The sequence below is a fragment of the Vicugna pacos genome, chromosome 8, assembly GCF_048564905.1.
Source record: "Vicugna pacos chromosome 8, VicPac4, whole genome shotgun sequence".
Lineage (NCBI taxonomy): Eukaryota > Metazoa > Chordata > Mammalia > Artiodactyla > Camelidae > Vicugna > Vicugna pacos.
In genome coordinates this window covers 23,673,523-23,697,981 of record NC_132994.1, presented here as the reverse complement: position 1 = coordinate 23,697,981, position 24,459 = coordinate 23,673,523, and the positions used below count along the sequence as shown (strand labels likewise).

The following is a 24,459-nucleotide window of genomic DNA, read 5'->3' as shown; positions in this document are numbered from 1 at the left end:
TTGTACACATTACCATGCACTGGTTGGACAGAACAAGTGCCTAAGAATAGCATTAGCATTAGCAGATCCATCCAGTATAAGCTTGCTGCTCCCAGATAAGGTGTATCAGTTACAAGGTGAAGAAAGAGTTATTCATATAAAAATAGCCCTAGAAATCTCAATGAAATTGAACAAATAACTTGAAATGTTAGTTCATCTAATCAATCATTATGTGTGGGCATAGGCTTATTATTTGGAATACTTTACTGACTGCTTTCTATTCCTTCCTAAATTGGTTTATTTAAAAGAATGAAATGTATTTTGATCATTTTGTAAATTCTGGTTCCCTAAGAAAAACAGGAGTTCAAGAGGATAAAAATACTAATTAGAAATGTAATATAAATTATAATTCTAAACGCTAATGACTGTCCATAAGGTTTTGTTAATTTAGAGGTCCCCAACCATGTTTAGTGAGGAGATACGAGAATGCTCACACAATCAAATGGAAGTAAGTGTGGTATTTTAGTTTTCCACGCCTGCAAACAATTGAAGACAAATATCCCAGTGATTTTTTTCAAGTATAGGAAATAATCATAAAAATTGTGTTTAGTCTGAAATTTAAAATGTCTTCCTAGCCTTACTCTTTATGAGGCATAAAAACAAGTATTTCCCAATAATTCCATGTAAAATATTTTCCTACTTGATCTCTTTTTCTCTGTCACTTCTCCATCCCTTCCATTTGCCACTTTGCTGTTAGGATTATCTTTCTTCAACTATGTCTTTAAGCAACTAGCATTAAACCATTTTCTACAGAAGAATCCGCAATCTTTTGCCATAGTATACGCAATCATTCAGAAACTGGGTCCAACCTTAATTTTAAATCTCTTTGGTAGCCATTTGTACTCACTGTGCTACAAATCCAATTCTAGATCCCCCCAGAGAGGGGTCTGTGAACCAGCAGCATTGGCATCCCCAGGAGCTCAATAAACATTCAGAAACTCAGCACCACTCCAAACCTCCCACGCTTAAACAGCTTCCTGGGGGATTTAGTTGAAAAGTACTGGTAGACAACAAGTCTCAACATGTTTTAGAGGGCGTTCTTTCCACCTAGGGTGTTGTCTCAAGGATCATTTTAAGGGAAAAAAGTCATTTAAACTAGCTAAAAAAAATTACTGAAAAGATACAGAAATGTCATAAGATCCCAGAACAAAACACAGCTGGATCTGACCAGGGACTAGTCTGCTTTTGTGAGTCCCAGACGCTGAGGCTGATTGCTTTCCCATTCCTACTTTTTGCATCTTTTTCCTTCTCTTTTTCTACAATCCAGATTTTCTACTTTTGTTTTCAGAAAATAGCCTTCTAATTTATATATATATGTGCTTCCCCCACTTCTCTATTCCTCAAGTCTCACTGCTCAGACTCATGCTGTCCTGAATCCTAACTCTTAGGAGAAAGAATCAGATGGATCCATTTGAGGGCCAATATCCACCCTGATCTAATCAATTATGGCAGAATACTAGGAGGGGTCGTGGTCACTTCAAACTAACATGAGAGAGGTTAGCCCAGAATTCTGCAAAGAGCTGTAGGTAATGCTTAATTCTCACAGAAAGTAGTGTGACCTGAACACAGTCCCATCCTCCCATACCCAGCCCCATTCTATAGGAATATTTTCAAAACAGCATCATTTTTTTCCCCAAACATAGCCAGGCCCACATGTGAAGTGTCTCTGCTCAGGAAAGCCTGCTTCAGTCTCCAGGTTCAGGGCTTTTACATCAGGCTGGTCACATGGTACGGTAATGGAAACTCAAGTCTTCAACAACAAAGCCAGGTGTATCATCAATCTGGATTTGCACAAAACAACCTGGATAAGTCCTGACAAGCTGGTGAAGCATGTCCTGTTGCTCTGAATGCACGCAACAATGTTAATCAGCAACAAAGAACATTCTCTGGGTCACATTCCTGGGAGCTGACCAAGAATCAAACCTGTTTGCAGATTCCCCTGGAGCTATTAAAAGACTGATCAATCAGACTTGCTATGTTAACTCATTCTGCACAATCACATTATTAACAAGGCCTCTCATCTACATGTAGTACTTCCTTTCCTCCATGACACTTACCATCATCTGCTACTGCTTGTTTCTTGGTGGTCTTCTCTCAAACCAGGTCTGAAGGCAGGGATTTGTTTTTCCTTCTCTCTCTCTCTTTCCTATATTTTGGGTCCCCAGCATCCTAGATAGATGTGCAATAAATATTATTTGAATAAGTTAATGAACATAGCATTTTTATGTCCTTTAAACTATTTCCCCCTTTCTTTTCTTTATGGATATATAATTGACAAAAATGCAATATATTCAAAGCATACAATGTGATGATTTGATATATATACACATTGTAAAAGGATTTCCCATGATGAGTCAATTAACAAATTTATCATCTCATATATCCTTTATTCAAAAAAAAAATACAATACAGCATCATCAACTAAAGTCATCATGTTATACATTAGATCCTCAAACCTCATCCATCTTATAAGTGAAAGTCTGTACCCTTTTTAACAACCTCATCCTATTTCCCCCCAACTCTTAGCTCCTGGCAACCACTTTTCTCTGTGATTTCACTCTATTTCTATGAGTTCAATATGTTTTTTGTTTGTTTGTTTGCTTGTTTGTTTTTGGGATTTCAAATAAAAATGATATCATGCAGTGTTTATTTGTCTTTTTCTGTCTGGTTTATTTCACTTAGTGTAATACCTTCCAGCTTCATTCACTTTGCCACAAATGGCAGAATTTCTTTCTTTTTTAAGTCTGAATAATATTCTATTGTGTATATATATCACACTTTCTTTATCCATTCATCCACTGACAGGTTGTTTCCAAATCTTGGCTCTTGTGAATAATGCTGCTGTGAACATGGGGGTACAGCTATCTAAGGTAACGGTTTCCTTTCCTTTGGATATATACCAGAAGTGGGAGTGCTGGATCATATGGTAGTTCTATTTTTAACTTCTTGAGGAACCTCCATACTGTTTTTCCATAGTGCCTGTACCATTTTACATTCACACCAACAGTGCACAAGGGTTCCCCTTTATCCACATCATCACCAGCATTTGTTATATCTTATCTTTTTAATGAGTCCTTTAAAAGATGTGAAGTGATATCTCATTGTGATTTTAATTTGCATTTGCCTGATGGTTAGTGCTGCTAATCACCTTTTCATGTACTTGTTAATCATTTGTATGTCTTTTTTGGAAAAATATCTATTCAGGTCCTTTGCCCATTTTTTAATCCAGTTATTTGGTTTTTGTTTTGTTTTGTTTTGTTTTGCTATTGAGTTGCAGGGGGTTATTTTATGTTTTGGAAACTATTCTCTTACAAAATAAATAGTTTGCAAATATTCTCTTCCATTCAGTAGGTGGTCTTTTCATTCTGCTGATTGTTTCCTTGCTGGGCAAAAAATTTTCAGTTTGATTTTATTTTTTAGTTTTATTTTTCTTATCTGTGCTTTTGGTGTCATATCCAAGAAATCATTTTCAAGACTAATGTCAGGAAGCTTTTCCCTTAGGTTTCTTCTAGTCGTTTTACCATTTCAGGTCTTATGTTTAAGTCTTTAATCCATTTGAGTTGATTTTTGTGTATGGTAGAAGCTAGAGGTACAACTTTATTTTTTGCATGTGGATAACCAGCTGTCACAACATTATTTGTTGAAGAGACTATCCTTTCCCCACTGTGTCACCCTTGTTAAATTTCAGTTCACTGTATGTGTGTGGATGTAATTCTGGATTCTCTATTTTGGTTTGTATGTCTGTCTTTATGCCAATACCACACTATTTTAATTACTCTAGCTTTGCAATGTGTTTTGAAATTAGGAAGTGTGATGTTTCTAGTTTTGTTCTTCTTCTCAAGAAAGCATTGGCTATTCTGGATCTTTTGTCATTTCATATAAATTTAAGGATTTTTTTATATTTCTCTAAAAACTTTAGTTGAGATTTTGTTGGTGATAGTATTACATCTGTAGATGGCTTTAGGTAGCATAGACAGTTTACAAAATTAATTCCTCAAATCCATGAAAAAGAATGTCTTCTGATTAATTTTTAATACCACCAGATACTTCCACTGAAATGCATAACTCTTCCTTAAAAGCATATCAAATTTCATACTGCTGATGTATTCAGAATATATTTATGTCCACATACTCAGTGGGATTTTTTTAAATGCTACATTTTTCTATTCTTTTAATAAACTAAAATAAAAATCTAAGTCTACATCTGAGTGCATTCCCTGAAAGTCCAATATTTGTCAATATTAGTTCTCTTCTCCCAGCATAAAGCAAGGTCACTAAAATTTAAGTAGACTTGGGCAGTACAGTGCAAGCTTTCAGGCTAGAAACCTGTCTGTTTGGGCTCAAATCATGTCTCTGACACTTAGCTGTATGATCTTGAGCAAAGAATGTAGTATTTCTTTGCCTTAGTTAAGGCTACTCTAATACTATACAGTGGTGAGAATTTAATGTGATAATGTTTACAATGCATAAGAAATGTCAGTATGTGTTAGGCTTTTATTTTGTCAGTCTATAGGTTACCAACAAGAAATAAATGCCTCAGCTTGTGTGGACATTTATAATTTGGCAGTTTGGCTACCACTGCACCAATTTTGATGCATGGATATCATTGGAAATCCCCGTGTCTGAGTATTTTGTTTTCCTTAATGAATCATCAATCCTTGCAACCTCTGAGGGCTGTTGCCACTAAGTGATTCACAGATCCTAGCTATTCTGAACTCCTCAACTTCTATCTTCTTCCTCACTTTGGAAAATGTCTTCCTTTCTCTCACCTTGCCCCACAAAGCACTTCTCTTTCTCCTACTCAGACACACGGCATCATTTTTTCTGAGTATCGAAGGTTTTAAAGGCTTCTGACTTGCTCTACAATTCCTCCTACAAAACATCCTGAGGCATGGCATTTCAAAGGATCTGCTTAGAATATACCTGCTTTGAACAGGGAAGAAGGGGAAATACAGAGAAAACACAAATTGATATCACAGAAATGGTTCTGCTATGTTGAGATACTCACTTTATATCTTTCCTTATTTTTGGTATAATTTTAGCAATTGGTAGCTGAGTTATAGCCACACTTTAATATATGCTTTAATTCACCCCACATTATTATGAGATAATTTCCTATATCCAATTATATTAATTTAAAAAATAAACTAAGTATAGTGAAAGAGGATCTAAAATCATTAATGAACTAATGGGGAAGATTATACCATGGAGACACAGAAGCATAAAGGAGACAGGAGTAAGAGTTGCAGAGTCAGACAGATGTGGAATTGAATGCTGGTTTTGCCACTGACTTCTGACCTTTGGAAGATAAGTTTTCTTACTTTTAAAATGGGATAACACAGATCAGTAAAAATAAGCTGCAAATTAGTGGTTGCAGGGGATTGTGGGTAGAAGGAGTAATTGACCATGAAGCAGAAGAAGAGAACTTCTGGAGGTGATAAAAATACTCTGTAACTTGACTGGGGTGATTTGACAAAACTCACTAAACTGAATGCCTAAAAAAGAGTAAATGTCACTTTATATGCAAATTATACTAAAGCAAACCACATTTAAAAGAACTGCCATGAAGAAATATTTTTCGTGAAGTATCTGACTCCGAGTGATCACTCAATGAATGTTGGTTTGTGCTACTATTATTACTTAGGATTCTCATAAGAAATGACATTTACCTGAGAGAGAGATTTTAAAATTTTGTTATAACATGCCAAGTACGTATGATAGGAAGCCAGGAGGGAACATTTCCCACTGCCTCTCAAATCTATGCATGTGGAGAACAGAATAGAAGGACATGGTGTTGAGAGTGGGTCAGAGAAGGTGTTAGTGAAAAACAGGAACAATTAGATCATTACGTGCTTTCTCTCTTTAGCTATGAGAATGATTTGTGGTTTCTCTATTACTGGATGTCTGGTAAGTGGACCTCTCTGCCACCTTTTTTACACAATGGTTTCTTTTGATTGTCCGAGTTAAGCTGCCTTCTAGCTTAGAGCCAGAAATCCAGAACTTCCTTTTAAAGTGATTATAAAAGAAAGAAAAAGGAATGAGATTCTAATATTATACTAAGCTACTTATTCAGAACTTAACTGAAGTTTGTAATTGCAGTGTTACGGAATATATATTCAACGTTTATGGAATTCCAGGGGTTTTGATAACTTTCTGTAAAATTAGTGTGTTTATTTGGAGATTAGTTCAGTTTAGTAGAGACATTAAAAAATTTATAACCCCCTTCAGTAAGACCTCACATCATTTTTTAGAGAACTCGAGAACTTTTGCTGGATAACAACCAATTACATAGTTGGTTTACTAGCAGGAGAAGAAGAAAGCCAGACATTTTCTTAGGCTCATCAAAAGAGGTCCTAAATTGTGTCTACCTGGGCATTGGCTATCCGTTTATTTTTCATTATTTGGAAACTGGAGATCTCTCGGAATTGTGTGAACAGGAGCATAAATACTTAAACTGAAGTTCATTTAATTATAACTATCTTTGAATTTCAGCTCTGTTAAATCACTAGATCTATGACCTTGGACAAATTTCTTAACAATTCTGAACTTCAATTTCCTCTCTGCAATATTGGAGGGATTACTGTACCTCCTTCTAATGTTGTAAGGATTTAATTTTATACATCAAGTCAAGTGCTCAACAAAATGCCTAGAGCTAAGAACTCAGCCAGTATTATTGAATTTTTCTTTTCATTTAAATAATTTAATGAGGCTAGGAAAAGCAGATCTAGACCCAAAATTTGGAAGAAAGGCAAAATTGATTTGTGAATATTATTTCCAAATTATATTCGTTTTTCTCTTTCTCTTTTTGTACTCTTTCCCTTTTCATCCCACAAGGGTGAGGAGATTGTGTCTTTGAAATGAATGGGTCTGGGGGGAGAAAATATACAAAGAGTATCAATAAGTAACATTTATGGAGGACTTATTTATACTAGCCCTCTCTAAGCACTTTCTGTGTGCTTAATAAATTAATCCTCACAACTCTAAGTGCTAAGTACTATCATGTTCCTTTCAAAGATGAGGAGACTGAGATTTTGCACAAGTAGAAAGTTTTCAGATCACTCAAATGTAATATGGCTCAAAGAGTCTTTGCTTTTAGAAAAGGCTTCTGGAAATAGAAAGTTAAAATTATGGCATGTATGTATAGTTATGTTACTATTAACACTAACACCTCAGTCTTCTTCCTTTCTCTATTTTTCTTTTTCTACTATTAATGACATGCTTATTATATTCCATGGACAATATATAGATAGTTCCATATATTACCTCATTTGATAGGCAGAAGTAAATTATGTCAGAATTATCCCATTTATGGATGAGGAAACTGAAACAAAGAACACTGAAATTTTCCCAGGCTCATTAAGAGACAGTATCAGGATTTCTACAACACCTGCCTGCTTGCATAGTCTGATGTTACCTGGTGGGTCAGTGAAAGATGTGATTGAAAGAAACGCTGTCTGACCAGTGTTTTGACCTGACATGACATTAGAGGCACAACTGGGAAAACACACTGTCAATTTCATTCATTCATAAGAAACAAAATAGCATAGTAAAATGATAGTTAAACCAGCAGCTATTATAATCATTATTATTATTCTTACACTCAATAATTTCTAGCCCTCAAAATAATTACTTTTTTTCCAAAATGTACCACTAAAGAATTAGATTTAAGTGTTCCAAGTAGATTTAAGACTGTTCCATGAATCTGCACAATGTTACCGGCTTTATCTTCCTTCTCTATTAGACTGGATTCAAATACTGCTAACAGGAGACAGACTTTCAGAGGCTTATTATCTTCCTTCCTCCAATGCCCTCCAGGGCACTGTAGAACAAGTCCTGCCACCACCTCATTACCTCCACAGGACATACGTGATTGCGAACTCCTGCACACCCATACACCACCTGCAGACATGCATACACACACCCAAACCACACTTGTGTACGCATTTGCTATTCTTTTTTTCAACTGGGCAAGATAACATAAAGAACCTGTACTTCTAAAAATGACTGCAGATTTTACTTTTATCATATAAATGAAAGAAGAAATGTCTGATAAAACATCTTCCTTTTCCCTTGAATTTTCTGTCATTTCCACCGTGACCTAAATTCTATAATCCGTTACCACTTGACTCATTCCTGTTGATATAGTGTCTAGTAGATAATTCCCTCAAAAGTGTCAAAAATATCTAGTGCCTAGTGTTTTACTTCCTTGTTCTTGTACAGAAAAACAACAGCCATCCTTGCCTAATACCAGATCTTGTAGGTGACATCTTATAGTCGGAAGCTTTAGTCAAATTTAGATTTCATTTTAGAACTTTTACTACTTAGCTTAATAACTTTATATCACACATTTGAAAAGTTATTCCTTGTTTATAAACTTTATGTAATGTCAATAGGCTTTCTGTTATGAAATACTGAGAAAATGAATTAATTTGATTTCTTGGACTTCCTAACCTAATTCACTTTCCTAAGTTTACAATTATATTCTTTTAAAGTTTTCTTATTTTAATCTTTTTAATGTAATTTAATTGTATTTAACATAGTCAGATATGCTTGTACCACTTTATATTGATTTACAAAATTCAGATAAAATCTATTAACTATATACTAAGAAAGACACATACTACTTATAAAACGTCCTCACATGAATAATCTCTCTTTTTTAAAATTGAAGTATAGTCAGTTACAATGTGTCAATTTCTGGCGTACAGCACAATGTCCCAGTTATGCATATAAATACATATATTCATCTTCATATCCTTTTTCATCAAAGATTATTATAAGATATTGAATATAGTTCCCTGTGCTATACAGAAGAAATTTGTTTCTTGTCTATTTTTATATATAGTGGTTAACATTTGCAAATCTTGTTACTCCCAGATTTATCCCTTCCCACCCTCTTTCCCCCAGTAACCTTAAGATTGTTTACTATGTGTGCAAGTCTATTTCTGTTTTGTAGATGAGTTCATTAGTGTCCTCTTTTTCCTTTCTTTTTTTTTTTCAGATTTCACATATGAGTGATATCATACGGTATTTTTCTTTCTCTTTCTGTCTTTCTTCACTTAGAATGGTGATCTCCAGGTCTATGAAAATCAAAACTGCAATGAGTGAGGTATAACCTACCATCAGTCAGAATGGCCATTGCTAAAAAGTCCACAAATGATAAATGCTGAAAACAGTGTGAAGAAAAGGGAACCCTCCTACACTGCTGGTGGGAGTGTAGTTTGCTGCAGCCATAATGAAAAACAGTATGGAGATTCCTCAAAAAACTAAAAACAGACTTACCATATGATCTAGCAATCCCACTCCTGGGTATATATCTGGAGGGAACTTTAATTTGAAAAAGTACATGCACCCCAATGTTCATAGCAGCACTATTTACAGTAGCCAAGACATGGAAACAACCTAAATGTCCACTGACTTATGACTGGATAAAGAAGTTGCAGTATAATTATACAATGGAATACTACACAGCCATAAAAAGAATAAGATAATGTCATTTGCAGCAACATGACTATTCTTATCTCAAGTGCCACCTTCTACTTTGTTGTTGTTGTTATTGTTTGCTATTCTAATTATGGTCACTACAGTTTTCTGGATAAATACATTTCATATGAAGAAAGAATCTGTGATGTGACTTTTCCCTGCCACCTTGGCCCAGTTGTCCACAGGTCAAGTTCTCACTTAGAAAAATTTTAGTCTTCTTTACCAGTTCTCATTCTGCTCTAAACTCCATGAGATGGTTGATGAAACTATTTTGCAGTATGTTTCCTCCTCATGGAATTTCTCAGGCCTTAGTGAGCTCTGTAAAAAACTTTAAGTGAGTGAAAATTATAATTTTTTAATATTAAAAAATCAGTGAAATTTTTGTGACTCAAGAATACTAAAGCAGTGTATCCTTTACTAGAAAGATATTAATTAGTGTTCTATTTTTGGCACAAATATTTTAAAATTATCCTTATGTTAATATGAGCAAACCACAAAATGTCAATGCCTTTTGCTTATGGCTCTTAATTTGAGGCATTTAAACCAAAGTAACTGAAATGACATATCTTTGAAATAGTTTATTGTGCTTGCAGTCTAACCTTAGAATCGACCTCGTTAGAAAAGTTTGTTTCTATTTTGTGGATTGTCACATAGTAAATGTTCAATAAATCTCAGCTGTAACTTTTAACATGACAGAAGGAATAATTGTGCCATAATGCAAAATGTGGTGATGGTAGATGCCATACGGAACTTCCAACCGTGTTCCTCTGCAAATCGAATTATAGTTTAGCATCTTTCCCTACCAACAGAAGAGCAATGATTTGTCCAAGGAATAAAAAATGTTAAAATTAAGCACTTCATATAAGTGGAGTTGTTGAAAGGGTTATCTGGATAATCACCTCCCTCTTTGTGCATCAGAGGTAGAAGTTGATCTGAATACGGCATTGGACACATCGATCACGTTCTTGTTTTCAAACCTTATCACACTACCACGTGTATATTTTCGAACTTTTGGAAAAAGTGTCTGGCGGGAAATTGATTGATATAAATGACTAGAGACAAGAATTGTGTCAGTGGGAAGGTTATGGAGGTGTTTCGTATTTTGACCATATGAGTAGGGGCTTTTCACTGCCAGTTTTCTCACTGAAGATGAGATGGGAGAGAACTGCAATTGACACCAAGAGTTTTACCTGTCACTATAACTAAAGAAAGACTTTGTACACTTCATGCAAATTGGTGGAACACATTTTATCTCAAGATGCTAGACTCTCTGAATTTGTCTTTTGTATAAAATGCAGAATTAAGTTCATTTCTCTAATGTCTACTAGATACTAATAGATACGATTTGTCTTCCTAAACTGGGTGTAAATTAACAGGAATTCTCTTTTTAACATGTGCTACATGTCAAATATAGGCTCTTCTGTTGTCTGATTTAGTGTTTTTTCTGTGGTGGGTGAAGCAATAGGTCAGCAAAGATCTGTGCCTCTAACTTAACAAGCAAAAATATAAAAGCAAAATGCAAATGATTCGTCTTAAACTGATGTATTTCTTAGCCTGGACGTAGACAAAAGTAATACATTCTTCCATCGTTTTATTCACCAGGATATGCATAATGTGAAGCTTTGAACCAGAATTTATAATTTAGGAAAGATAAAATATTTTAATAATTCTCTCTATAAATTTCTTAAAATAAAAAAAAGTTTATTGAAAAAAGAACTCCAAAATTTTCTATTCCTCTTAACTACATGGATTTCCAATACAGTATTAAGTAAAATAGATAATATCAAGAAAATAGTCTGATACTGGGTTTTGTCAAAAGCTACAAATTAATGCTATACAATGATACTTTTTTTTTCTTAAGTAAGAAAAGTAGGCCAGTGAGAAGATGTGGAAAACATGAACAAGAAAAACAAAACTTAAATATTTGACATATTTGGGACAAGGTACTCTAGATGGATCATGGTCTTGGCTTGTTTGCTGACCCACATATACCTAATATCAATCAGAGAGAAAGTATTCTGACTACAACCCTCACTTACGAGCACTTCTCCCCAGGGCTCTGTCAATGGTTAGGAAAGCTTTGATTTATTCACTCACCATTATTGTCTATTGTATCACTCTTGTCCTATTCAAAACATTTATTTGATGTTTCTACAAATTTAAAATTGCACATAGGGACTTCAAATTATTAGCCTGGATATGGGTATACGTTCTGTATAGATCCAATCTCCTGGCAAGAATTAATGCTTTCAAAGGAATTCAGCATAAAAATACCATAAATATATATCTGTATTAAGTGATTCTGAAACAAGACAGATCTCTTCACAGCACACCTGATACCAACTAATCGTGTAAGATGATGAAATCGCTGATCCGACAGAACATTTCAATATATTTGAACATTTAGATTTGGCCAAATAATCAGAAAAATGTTCCTATTCATATGGGCATTTGGATGTCATCTGAATATAATCTATATTATAATATCAATTCTAAACATTGTCAAGTTCAAGGCTGTGTGATACAAAGTGGTTCAGATAAAAATTATAAAATGTCAGTAAATTACTAGATGTTTTGTTTGGATAAATCTAAGCATGCATATATTTACAAGCATTCAGTCAATAGTTCTATGTTTAAATTTTCATCTAGATATTTAACATTAATTACTACTTTTATCAAACAAATTCTACACTAGATTTTTTGAGAGAGAGAAAATGGATTAAACAGCAGTTATTTAGAACTATTTTCATTAAATACTTATTTATTTTAAATTACCTTGTATATTATTTGAAATGCTATAAATGAAGAATAAGTATTTTACCTTTAAATGCATATTTTCCCGTAGATGAGATTTTGTGTTTAAATATTACTAGCAAAGGTAATCCTGAAGAATGAATCTTCGGTCCCTTGTATCATAGTTTTCCTTTCATTTCAATGTGAGAGGCCAAAATTGCATCTGTAATACAGGACCTGACAAAAAAATAAAAACGCATGCATGCAATGATTCTATTTGTGATTCTATTTCCTAAATTACGTTAGATGCAACATAAAACCTTTTACACAAAACATCAAAAGCACTTTATTTTGACAATTAAAATTTTAATGAAATAAAGCATTCCCAGAATGAAAACTGATCACATTTTCCAACAAGCAGTCTGTGTTTATTTTATCTACCTGAAACATTTGCATCTCTAGATTAAGTAGTTTTGCTAATCGGTTTACATCTCCAAGTAGGCTGTAGTTCCTTAAATATTTATACAGTCTTAATGTACATCATGCTGGTTTTATTAATTTTAACCCCAAAGCCTCTTCTACCAATTACTTCTTAATGACTATATTGCTTTTCCTCTTGATTTTCTTTGTTCTTTGGTACGATATTAAAAAAAAAAAAAGGGAGAGGGAGATACAAGGCTGAAATAAAAGAGCTAAAAAAATGCCACTCTGAATGATTTACCATGTAAGATCTCACTTCTCTGACTCACTTGCCTATCGCAGGCAAACTTTTCTGTTTTGTTTTTGTTTCATTTTTTCTTAATCCAAAGTCACGCTTTCTTTTCATCCTAAGAAAACAAAATTAAAAAAAAAAATCTTTTTGTTTGACAGAGTTGATTTTAGCCTTGATGTAGCTTGATAAAAACACATCAAAGTCCTTGAATCATCCTGTATCTTTTGACTCATCAGCAAAAGAAAAAGTTTACGTGTTTTAGGAGCTTAGATCACTCAGACGAAAACTGCAAAATATTATCCTGGTGAAAACTACCTAATATTTTATTTTACAAAACATGTTTGTCAAAGAGATTTTTTTCAAGTTTTAAGTTTTCTCCCCTCTATCTCTAATATCTGTCTAGCATGTGGGCTATTTTAGAACAAGAAATTAGACTTCTGAGATATAACAACTCACACACACGGATGACTGGAAGTAAATTCCATTTCAAAATCTCTAACTTTATATTGAACAGTGTTTTTAAATATAATTTATACGTTTATTTGTTTAAATATTTATTTGTCTAAATATTCAAAAAGATATTTTTCATAATAATGTGGATCCATTCATAATCTACTCATGAAGATTAAAAATTCTGTGCTACTATATTTTATAAACTGGAAACTGAAAAGATCAATTCTGATTTCCAAAGTGTACAGCTTAAAAATTATATTTTCCTCATTTTATGTATTATATATATTTTAGTGACAGTTGTATACCTATAGATGTCTATTTTTATCTATCTCTATGTATTTATCTTATTCATCTATCTATGCTTTGTGATATGTGAATATATATGACTATTTAGACAAGGTTGATATTTAAGTGCTATTTTAAAAGAATCTTGTATTTCCTGTTTATATACAGCAGTGGAGGAACACTCTGAAACAGAAAGAGTTACAAACAAACCAATTTGTATTTTTTTTAAAGTTTGATCTATTATATTTATCTTAGCTGTGTTGCTAGGAGTCACTGGTTGACAGTAGTTACCCAAATTGTAAGATAAGTTCATTGCTTTCAAAATGATTTATATTCATTCCTTTTATTATCTCTGTTTCTTATAATTCTTGTAGCTTTATTTGTTTTGGGTGGTGGTTCTGTTTAGCAGGCAATCAATTCAAAATAGGGTAAAAAATAATTTTATAAATTATGTATAAGAAACCTACATTAGTTTTTGTATTCAGTCCTAAAACTTCTCAAATATTTATTTTTTACACTGTCTTTTAGAAATGAGGGGAAAAATTGTATGTTGCCACTAATAGGCTTCCATATTATTTCCAATGTAATTTTTTTAAAATAGCACTTAAATGTAAACCTTACGGAAATATTCGTATCAGTGCCTGACACATTATAGATGCTAAAAAATATCTGATGGATGTATGAGTAAGTCAATAAGTAAATTCCCTAATATAAGTTTTCGATTAATCTTGATCAACTAACCACTGGGACAACTTTCATAGTTTTAATACGAATAAGCATGTTGCTAATATTTTCTCTTTCTTGTCATCTTGCAAGGATGTGTGTATTGTACTTTTCTCACAATTCAGTGTTATATCAACCTCAGCCTATTCAGCTTTCTTGTGTCACAAGGCATTCAGGACCCTTTCTGGTCTGTCCCAAACGACTTTTCTAACCCTTTCTCCCACTGTTCCCGGGCTGGGTCATGAACTCTCTTCATTCTTAAGAGAATAATCTACTAGCGCTTCTTCAAACATATCTAATTTACTTTAAACTTTACATCTTTGTTTCTATTGAAGCCATTATGCTCTGGCTTCTTACACAAATCATATTCATTCTTTAAGCCCCAGATCAAATCCTTCCACTCCCAGGAAGCTTTCTTGAGCACTGTGGTCTCTTACTTTTCTCTGAATTCCGGCACTATGTTATGACTCAGCCATCCCTTTGTTTGGAGTCGTGATTCACGTTCCTCTTGTCTCTCTAGAGACACAAACCCAGGATTCTTGTAGAAAAACTAATTTGGTATTTGTACTTAGATGTTCAATACGTTTTAGTGAGTAAAATAATCCGATCGACTCTAGTGGATAATTAGCTCATAATCAGTCACATCTCTACTTACTGAAGCGGAGTGAGGACCTATCATGTAGAAATTGCAGAGACACTACAAAGATTTGATCCTGTCATTTGAAATAGAGCAATCTTTCCCCACTGTGCCAATCCTTTCCAGCCCTACTTCCATGCCAAAGATTCTTGAACTGTCCTTTGGTGTCTTCAGAATTGCAGGTAACTGAACTCTCTACCTGGTTCCAATTCACCTGACATGTGTGACTGTACGTCATTATACCAGCTCCAAGCTCCAAGGTTAGTGTAAGAAAGAAAGAAAGAAAGAAAGAAAGAAAGAAAGAAAGAAAGAAAGAAAGAAAGAAAGAAAGAAAGAAAGGAAGGAAGGAAGGAAGGAAGGAAGGAAGGAAGGAAGGAAGAAAGGAAGAAAGGAAGAAAGGAAGAAAGAAAGAAAGAAAGAAAGAAAGAAAGAAAGAAAGAAAGAAAGAAAGAAAGAAAGAAAGAAAGAAAGAAAGAAGTGCAATTTGCTTTTTCTTTTCCGCTTTTACTTTTTTTTTTTTTTTGGAAAGGCAGATATCACTACTACAACAAAGGCTATTCTAGTCTGCATTTTGGTACAAAAAAATCAAGATTACATTATAAAAATCTTCAAGTGTATCTTATTTTGAAAACTGACAGTCTTACTTTTTTTACAAGGATTTCAAGAGATCAATCATCTATTTTTATATTCTGGAATTCTGCTGTACACAGAGGATCTCATTGCTTGAACTTCGCTTCTCTTTATACATAGACATTTTTATAAAATATTCATAAGAAATTGTTGACTGTAGAACTATGGCAATTCTCTTGAGTGATCCTGGGAGTTTTTCAGTCAATGAGCTCCATGCAGCTCTGGCAGCATGAGCCATGCTCCATAAATCAGACTAAAACCATTTTATGCTGCTTTTAAAATTACTGCTATCAACAAAACCCATGAGCCTGAATTACTTAATCTATGCAGATGTTGTTAACTGCATTAATTATTTAATTCTGACAATAAAACAGCAGTTCCATTTGCCTTAATACGGACCAATCACGCTCATTTTTGAAAGGACATTTCACAATATGTCCACTAGATGGGAGTAGACAACTTTTTAAGCTGCATAAAGCACAGGCTGAAAATGGTAGTTGCTAAACTTAGATGTAAGGTAATTCTAGGTTACAGTATCGCATTTCTAACCAAGGCTCACGAAATACCTTTTGTTAACTAGTGTAGGTTACATTGAAACTGAATTACTTTCCTGGAGAACTGAATTGATTCAAAGGAACTTTCTTCTTCATTGCCAGTGTAGTCATCTTTATGATATCACGACAAATAAATTATATAGAAACTTTTTTCTATCTTTTTATTGATATGAAAACCAATCCTACATCAGTTAGATAGCCTCTAGTTTGATGAATTAAGTGGTCCCCTTTGAAATGATTCCACTTTTTAATAATCATATTAACTAGAAATTAACAAAAAGGAATCGCATAGATTATTGTCCTCTTTAGACTGCTGGTTAATTGATTACTTCTTGCACATGTGTTGAATATTAAGCTTCCCCAGCCAGACATGTACATGAAGCAAAATTATTATTTTTTTTCACCAGGACATAGTGAGCCATGGCAGGTCAATGAAATTATAATTAGTTCTAATTAGCACTCCTCAAACTGTTAATTTTTTTTTAACCTGCATCTAAATCACACAGAGAGAAAGGTAAAAACTGTCTTAGGAGATAACAAAGATGCCCCAAATACATGGCTCTTTGAATTTGAGTGAACATCTATAAAGCTTAGATTCTTGATTTTTTATTTATTTATTTATTTTGCTATGTCTTTTGGATGATTTCTGAAAAACAAAAAAGAAAAGTTCATTTTAAATTGCAGTATTTTTTTGAAAAACAAGAATGTAAGGACGTCATTGTAACAGTCGTGCTCTTTTTGTTACTGTTGTTATTATTTATAGCTACACAGGGAGTGAGGTCATTAACTTGAGGCAAATGTCACATTTTCTGCATAAGCTTTGAGCTTTCTCACTTTGCTTTTGTTTCAAGAAATGCTGGAAATCTCTCTGATTCTAGCCCTAGTTGTCTTTACTGAGGCCTGCCACACATGTGAGATGAACACAAAACTGATTATGTTCTTTGTGCAGTGCAACTGACATAAAAAATTTAGATACCTAGTTCTCTTACATATGTCAAATATAAAAAAATCTTTCAGATGCATGGTCAGACTGTCTAATAAACTGAAATCTCTATGATTTTCTTCTATGCACTGAGGTTCACCTCTATTTTTAAATGTGAATGTTTCAATGTCAAAACTTTGCAAAATGTCTGAACAGGTATGAGAATTGGAGCTGTTCTTTCAGGTTTAGTTTTCTCTGTGATGCCAATAAGCTTTTTAGCAATTGCTTTTGAATCAGTGTTTATTTTTATAATTTTTTATTCTCAACTGTTTCATACAGATTTCATTACAAATTTAATTTCTAATAATGTCTTCTATGTTTAAGAAATTATTCATAAATGTAATCTCCTACTCTAGGTTTCTTCCACTTGATTCTTTAACCACAATTTTCCTATTTCAATTTTATATCACAGTTATAATTTTAATAAAATTACACTAAATCTACAAAAGAACTATACTGAACAAATGTTAAATTTTACTCCAATGTTAACATTTTTTTCCTCAGATTAAATAATATGCATTTTAATCTATTGAGAAATGCTTAGGTAAAATCTGAATACCTGCTTTTATAGCAATTGTGGAAATTTAAATACTTGTAGTAACTGTTAAATATGTCGGTTATCCCTTTAACTTAGAAAAATATGTCTGCCAAATGATAAGCAAGATAAAGTAGTCTTTTTAGTATAAGATACAAAATGAAATTTTAGAAGAAAATTCTTATCAGATTTAAATGCCTCCACTATTCCACTAAAGAAAGTTGAATTACCTAGCAACATTTTTTAATTGGTGAAATTAACACTATGATTCTTCAATACACTTTTAAAGTAAACATTTTCAATCATACATATGATATAAAAATGCATATTAAATCAGTTTAGACTACCAAATATATAATATTCCATCTTATATGGTTTACAAGCTTTCAAAGGTTTATAAATTTATTTCAGAAAAACAAATGTAACACATCATGAGACAAGCAAAAAAGAACATGTCAATTCAAAAATGGATTTGATTTAATTTGCTTGTTTAAGGTATCCTGATGACATATTGGCTGCAGAAAATAACTTACAAACCTCAATAAAATACCTGGAAAGTGAAAGATTGCTTTTAAATGGTGATTTCTTCTTCTTGGCCTTTTTTTACTAAAATGAAAACAATTGTACTTTCTTATGAAGTTCCATTTATATAACTTTCCAATTCTGATATTTAAATTTAACTATTTAAATTAATAACATTTGAATATCAGCAAGAACTGGATTTGTTTACATATTTCTAATCATTTTGTTGAAAGAAATTTTGCCAAAGGTCTGTAAAATTGGGCTGGAAGAACTATATCTAGATTACTATTTATCTTATTATTGTGTTATAGGCTCCTACCTGGTGTTAAAATCTTTGTTGATAGTAGCATGCTTTGGGCACATATCCAGTATTCTATATTTTTCAGTGCTCATTTAATTATTGCTCTTTAGTTACAAATATCAATGAGACAAATAAATATATTTAATATAGCTGAATATTTACAGAATATATATTTTAATTCCTATAAAGTCTTTGCATTTATATAAAAATTGAGATGTCTTCATAGAAACCCTCTATCTTTACCCATGTGTTCTAATTCATAACCCTGTAGTCAACCATAAATACAGCAGAAAACACCGAATTGACCCTGCTGGAAACAGTTGAGTCAGGCTACACAGAATTTGGCTCTAGTTTTTGTTATTTTCAAAAGTGTCCAGTTTAGAAAAATGTACTAACCCTGGAGACAGCAAGTCATCTTTAGTGTAAATATGTAAATTGCAAATGGAGCCAAGTAATATGTGTATGTGAAAAACGTAAGTAAAAAAGAAACCAGGTGTGAGAGCTTGCTGAATTTTGGCTTATAATTTACTTACATTTTGTTTTCTTGAAATAAAGTTAAATGTGTTATTGCCTGGGAAGAGATCAAACGCTTAAGCCACAGGCAGGAGATTTGGTTCCACCCTTTACCTGCTGTTAAGCCATCTGCAATCTCCTTAATCTTCTGAATACCTCAGTTTCTCCATTTATCAAGTGAGGAGAGGACACCACCTGCCCTATGTGCCACTTCTTTTTTTTTTTATCACAGGAATGTTACAAGAATTAATGAAATCAGTTTTGCAAAAACACATTCTGCCCTGAGGACAGGGAGAAGGTAAAGCTCTGAGGAAATATAACCTGATGATAGCAAAGAAAATGTCTTTTAACAAAGATACTACCAGTATTTGTGAGAGGTTAATGGTGCAACCAGTGTGTTCAAAGAAAGCACTATCTTTGAGGACCTGAATTTCTGCATGCAAACCTGGAGCTCTGGGTTTGCCAGTTAATGCCGTTTGAGGATTACACAACTTCAACAACTAAATAGCTTAATTGCCATAAATATTTTTGGCCAAAGCCTAAAATGAATCTGTTTATTAAAATTTAAATTATTAGTAAATTGTAAGTCATGAAGAGGTAGAATAAACATTGTCTTCTGCTTTTGCTGCTGGTGGTGGTGGTAGCAGACGTTATGTTCTATGGTGTCATTTTTTTCTAATGATAGTTATACAAATTTAGGAACTTGCATATAGCTAAAAGCTGACCTACAAGGATTCCTACTGTGCATTTTAAAAATTGGGACATTTATACAGAATTAGATTTTTCTAAATGGAATATATGAACAAAAATATATTGCAGCCATATCATTGAAAGTGACAGCCTCAATTAATGTAAAACATCAAATATACACAATGAAGAAGAACATCACATAAGGAAAAGATACACCTATTGGTCTCACTAGCCATTTTATTTTAGCCTATCAGGATGTAAACTCAAGCCCTATTCTGTTAAACAAACAAGAAGTAGTAAAAGAGATTGTCCCTTGCCTTGAAAATAAAATGTACATGTAATTTTCATAGCTCAGTAATTTAAATAAACACATATTATGTAGTATATTATATTTTAAAGTCACAATAAATGTATCTCTGGGGAAAATCTTATTCAAATTATAGAGCTGAGTGTGAATGAGAGCACAGAATACATCACAAAAGTCAAAGAGAGAACCAAGGTAGAATAAAGCTGTGGCTTCAGCATCTGCAAAGAGAGGAGAACAAGCCTCTCTAAACAAGCTTATTTGATTTGGGAGTTTTCCAAGCTTGCTTAACATAAACTACATTTTAATTCCAGAATAATCAGCCAGAGGGAATGGTTTTATAGTCGACACATAAGGTTTGAAATCCTTGGACTTCCTGCAACTACAGGTTCAAATCCCAGTAGTGCTCCATTCTTCAGTGGTGGCTGAGTTAAGTACCACGCACGTGTATATACATGTGTGAAGGGATTTTTTACAGATGAAACGTCCTAAACGAGAGCATGGCTTGCGCTGTGTGAAGATCCCAATGCAGTTTTCCTAAGAACAGAGTGTGTGGCTCATGAATGACTGCAGCTTCTGGGAATCTTGCCAAAAACCTAGGGCAACCGAGAGTGTGGCTTTGCTCTAAAGGAGATTAAACTCCCTATTTAAAAGCTCCCTCTACTCCACCATTGTGAGGGTTACACTCATTATTTTTTCCATGTTAGATGGTGAGTTAATACACATGCCTAAAATGCAATATCTTAATTCTCTCCCTCCCTGTCTGACGGAGTTGGTAGACTTGCCACACGCAGCATCAAGGTTATTGATTCCAACAGCACACACAAAATGCTATTACAAGGGAAACATCGTATGCGCTGGATGGATAACCACGTAAAAAGTGAAAAGTGACCCACAGCAGTTAGCTCAGTAAGAATATAAAAATAAATACGTTTTAAAAGCTAAGGTAATGAGGTCAAATTTTCTGTGAATCATTTAGTCGCATGTTTTCCAGTTATGGTCTGTGGCTCCTAAATACCACTATTTGTCGCAGTATTAGGCAAGAAAATATGAATGAATTAACACTTCATGCGTTTTTAAAGTTTACTTCCTACTATGCATTGGTCATATTGTTTTATTTTTATATTTATGAGGAAGTAGATTGACAATAAATATCACTTTTCAGTTTATCTCCTATTGAGTATTAGTCAATATAGCTCTTATTTATTTAGGAAAGAAGATTGTTTTATAGGAACATCTAATATTTCTGCAATTATTCAGTCATAGAGAATGAGATGGAGCATAATGAGAAAGAAAAAATATTTTCCCTGCTGTTGATTTTTATTAGAAACCATGTTTATTCTTTTAAAAACCTACTGTTATAATTTAATCACAGTGTAATATCATGTATGTTTAATATAGAATAAATATGATACAGGCTTCCAACACCTTTTTCCTATTTTTTAATAAAATTCACTAAATTGTTCCCATGTAAAATAATCCAGTGACATCTTAATTTGTAGAATCCTTATGATCAATTGACATAATGGATTTAAAAGTTCTCTGAAAAATATTAAGTGCCACAAAGGTATATGATATTGTTATTTTCTAATCTCAGGACTTGTGTTAAATTAGCAGTTTTGAAGAGAATGAAGGAAAGAAGAATATAACACACTAAATATTAATTGTACAAGCATTTCAAATGAACCACTAAATTGTAAAACAAATTATGGTAAATATAGTTGGACTACACTTAGCATTGGAGCTCTCACTAAGAATTAATGATTCAATTGGTTTCCCAGCATGCTCAAATTTTTTATTTTAAAAAAATCCATTCTTGGACATAGAATCTTAGAAGTTAGGGTGTTTTATTTTATCATTAAACAAAAAAACTTTCTTTTGGCGTAGTTGCAAGGTTAATAGCTCTGAATGTGACAGGGTGTCAGTTACTGTTTTGCTCTTTCATTTATATGCAAAAGGTTCAGGATATCATTATTCACAGATGGGATAATTATCTAAATAGAAATAAAACAAAAATATACAAATAAGCTATAATTTCTAACAAAAGATTTTACTGAGTTTGTTATATTAAAACTCTTAATATAAAATTCAGTCAAATTTCTATACACTAGCAACAACCACCAAAAAACCCTGTTAGACGACGTAACTTTAAAAGGATTCCACTTGTGGTACATCAGAAATAAAGTGCCTAGAAGAATACTAACATGCTATTTCTGCAGAAAGTTAAAATATTTTATCTTAGACACTAAAGAAGACAAGTAAATTGAGTCATATACTAGATTCATAGATGGGAAGATTCTAGTACATTTAAATATCAGTACTCCTCAAACTGATTTCAATTTGATACATTTTACATCAAAATCCCTATGGTTTATTCTGTGGATCTTGTGAAGGTGATTCTAAAGTTTATATGTTAAGAGAAAATGTGAAAAATTGCCAAGACATTTCTCTGAAGAACAAGGAAAGGGGAATTTGTCTCATGAGATATCATAAATTATTACAGATCTATGGTAAATGAGATAGTGGTATTGGTATATGAACTAAGAAAACATCAAGAAGTAGAATAAAAAGCCCAGAAAAAATCCACAATACATGGATTTTTGATTTGTCATGAAGCTGGCATTGGTTTTTTGTGAGTTGATAAACTTCTAAATAAATTATTCTGGTATGACACTTATGTTCACTTAGGTGGATAGAAGGAAAGCTGGAGTCTTATACTATACTACACACTAAAATCATTTCCAAGTGGATTAAAAACTTTAATATGAAAGGAAGAACAATAAAACTTTTAGAAGGAAAAATAATTGAATAATTTGTGACCTTAGTAGAAACTAATTTATTTAGAATCAAAGAGAAAAAGTAAAATAGGAATTAATTTGACCATACTAATATTTAAAATTTCAGTTTTTCAAAAAAATCAAATAGAAAATAAACTGTCATAAACAGAAAGATTATTTGTAACACATATAGCTGCCCTCCCTAAAAGTATGATGAATAAAAAAATAACTATTCAAAAGATAGTCAAAAGTCCTGAATAAACATATGAAAGGCAACCCATAGACATGCAGATATTCTAGAACCATTATACAATAGGAAAATAAAATTTAAAACCCATGGAATAGAATTTGTCACTGAAGACTTCTGCAGAAAATTTTAAAAGGTTTGACAATAGGAAGTAAAAATAAGACAAACTATTGGGAAACTGGAATGTTGTTATACTGCTGGTAAGTTGAAGTTCGTGAAACCACCTTAGAAATAATTATTGTACTGATCTTGTAAGGTTGAGGATAAGTATATCGATGAGCCCATCAAATACTCTCCTTGGTATTCACCCTAGAGAAAGATGTGCACCTGGAGACGTGTATCAGAATGTCCATGGCAGCACTATTTGTCTTAGCCCCAAATAGGAAACAAATCAATTGTCCATCAACAGTAGCATCCATAAATAAATGATGATGTATGAAGGAATTCTATACATCAGTAAAAATGCATAAATGACAGCTATAAACATGGTTGAATCTCAGGAATGAAATACAAGGCACCAAATACAAATTGCAGAGAAGTGACAGATTTGATTCAATTTATATAAACTTATAAAACATGAAGAACAGAACAATAATTTGTTATGGGTAAAAATAACATTAGTATAATAATAAATAAAAGCAAGGAAATTATAAACATGAAATTCAGGAGAGAATTTAACTCCTTAAAGAAAACGGGATGGGATGGGATGGGAAAATGTCACTAAGGGATTTCAAAGTAATGAAAATATGTATTTTATTTTTTATATAGCATGGCTAGTAACAGGTATTAGACTATATGATTAAATATGTCATATATATGTGTACATATAAATATATAAATGTAAATATCCTTTTGCATCTTTCAATACTTATCAAATGCCCTTCATGCCCCATGAAGAGAGAAGAATTCTATCAAATAGTCATAAAATTATTTTTCTGTAAAGACACTTTAATTAGGCTGTCAGAACTCTAATCAGATCAGATCGTTTGTACTTGCACAACATTTTAACTACATTACGTACTTGGGAAACATTCTGAATACATCCTAGGCTTCTTTTTGTAAGTGAACAGAAACTGTGATATTGGACTTTACTGATACACAGTAAGAGGAAGCTATTGTATATATTCATGGTACTCATGGTTCAGATGTGCTTAAGTGCAACAGTCACTATATTCTCTTATGAGGAATAATAAAAAATTTGTCTCAGCACTTAGCTTAAAAAAAATCCTGAATAAATGTCTCCTCAATTAATGATGTGGACCCAAGGGCCTCTTTTGACAATGTATAACTTCACTCTGAATCTTTTCTATATTTCTTATGGCTTTACGGCCTCACAGAA

General features: G+C 32.9%; 1 long non-coding RNA gene across 6 annotated transcripts in view; it reads right to left on the bottom strand.

Moving 5' to 3' along the window:
• Positions 1-24,459, bottom strand: part of LOC116281601 (uncharacterized) — a 406,927-nt gene that overhangs the window by 185,780 nt on the left and 196,688 nt on the right. For 4 of the 6 annotated variants that reach the window (XR_012074858.1, XR_012074857.1, XR_012074859.1 and 1 more), the window contains 2 exons: positions 12,344-12,492; positions 2,097-2,208 (listed from right to left, as the gene is read on the bottom strand). This is a non-coding gene — a long non-coding RNA (uncharacterized lncRNA). Of the gene's footprint in view, positions 1-2,096; positions 2,209-4,808; positions 4,963-12,343; positions 12,493-12,976; positions 13,065-24,459 lie in introns of those variants that run through there. The other 2 variants (XR_012074861.1, XR_012074860.1) reach the window with 2 other exon arrangements.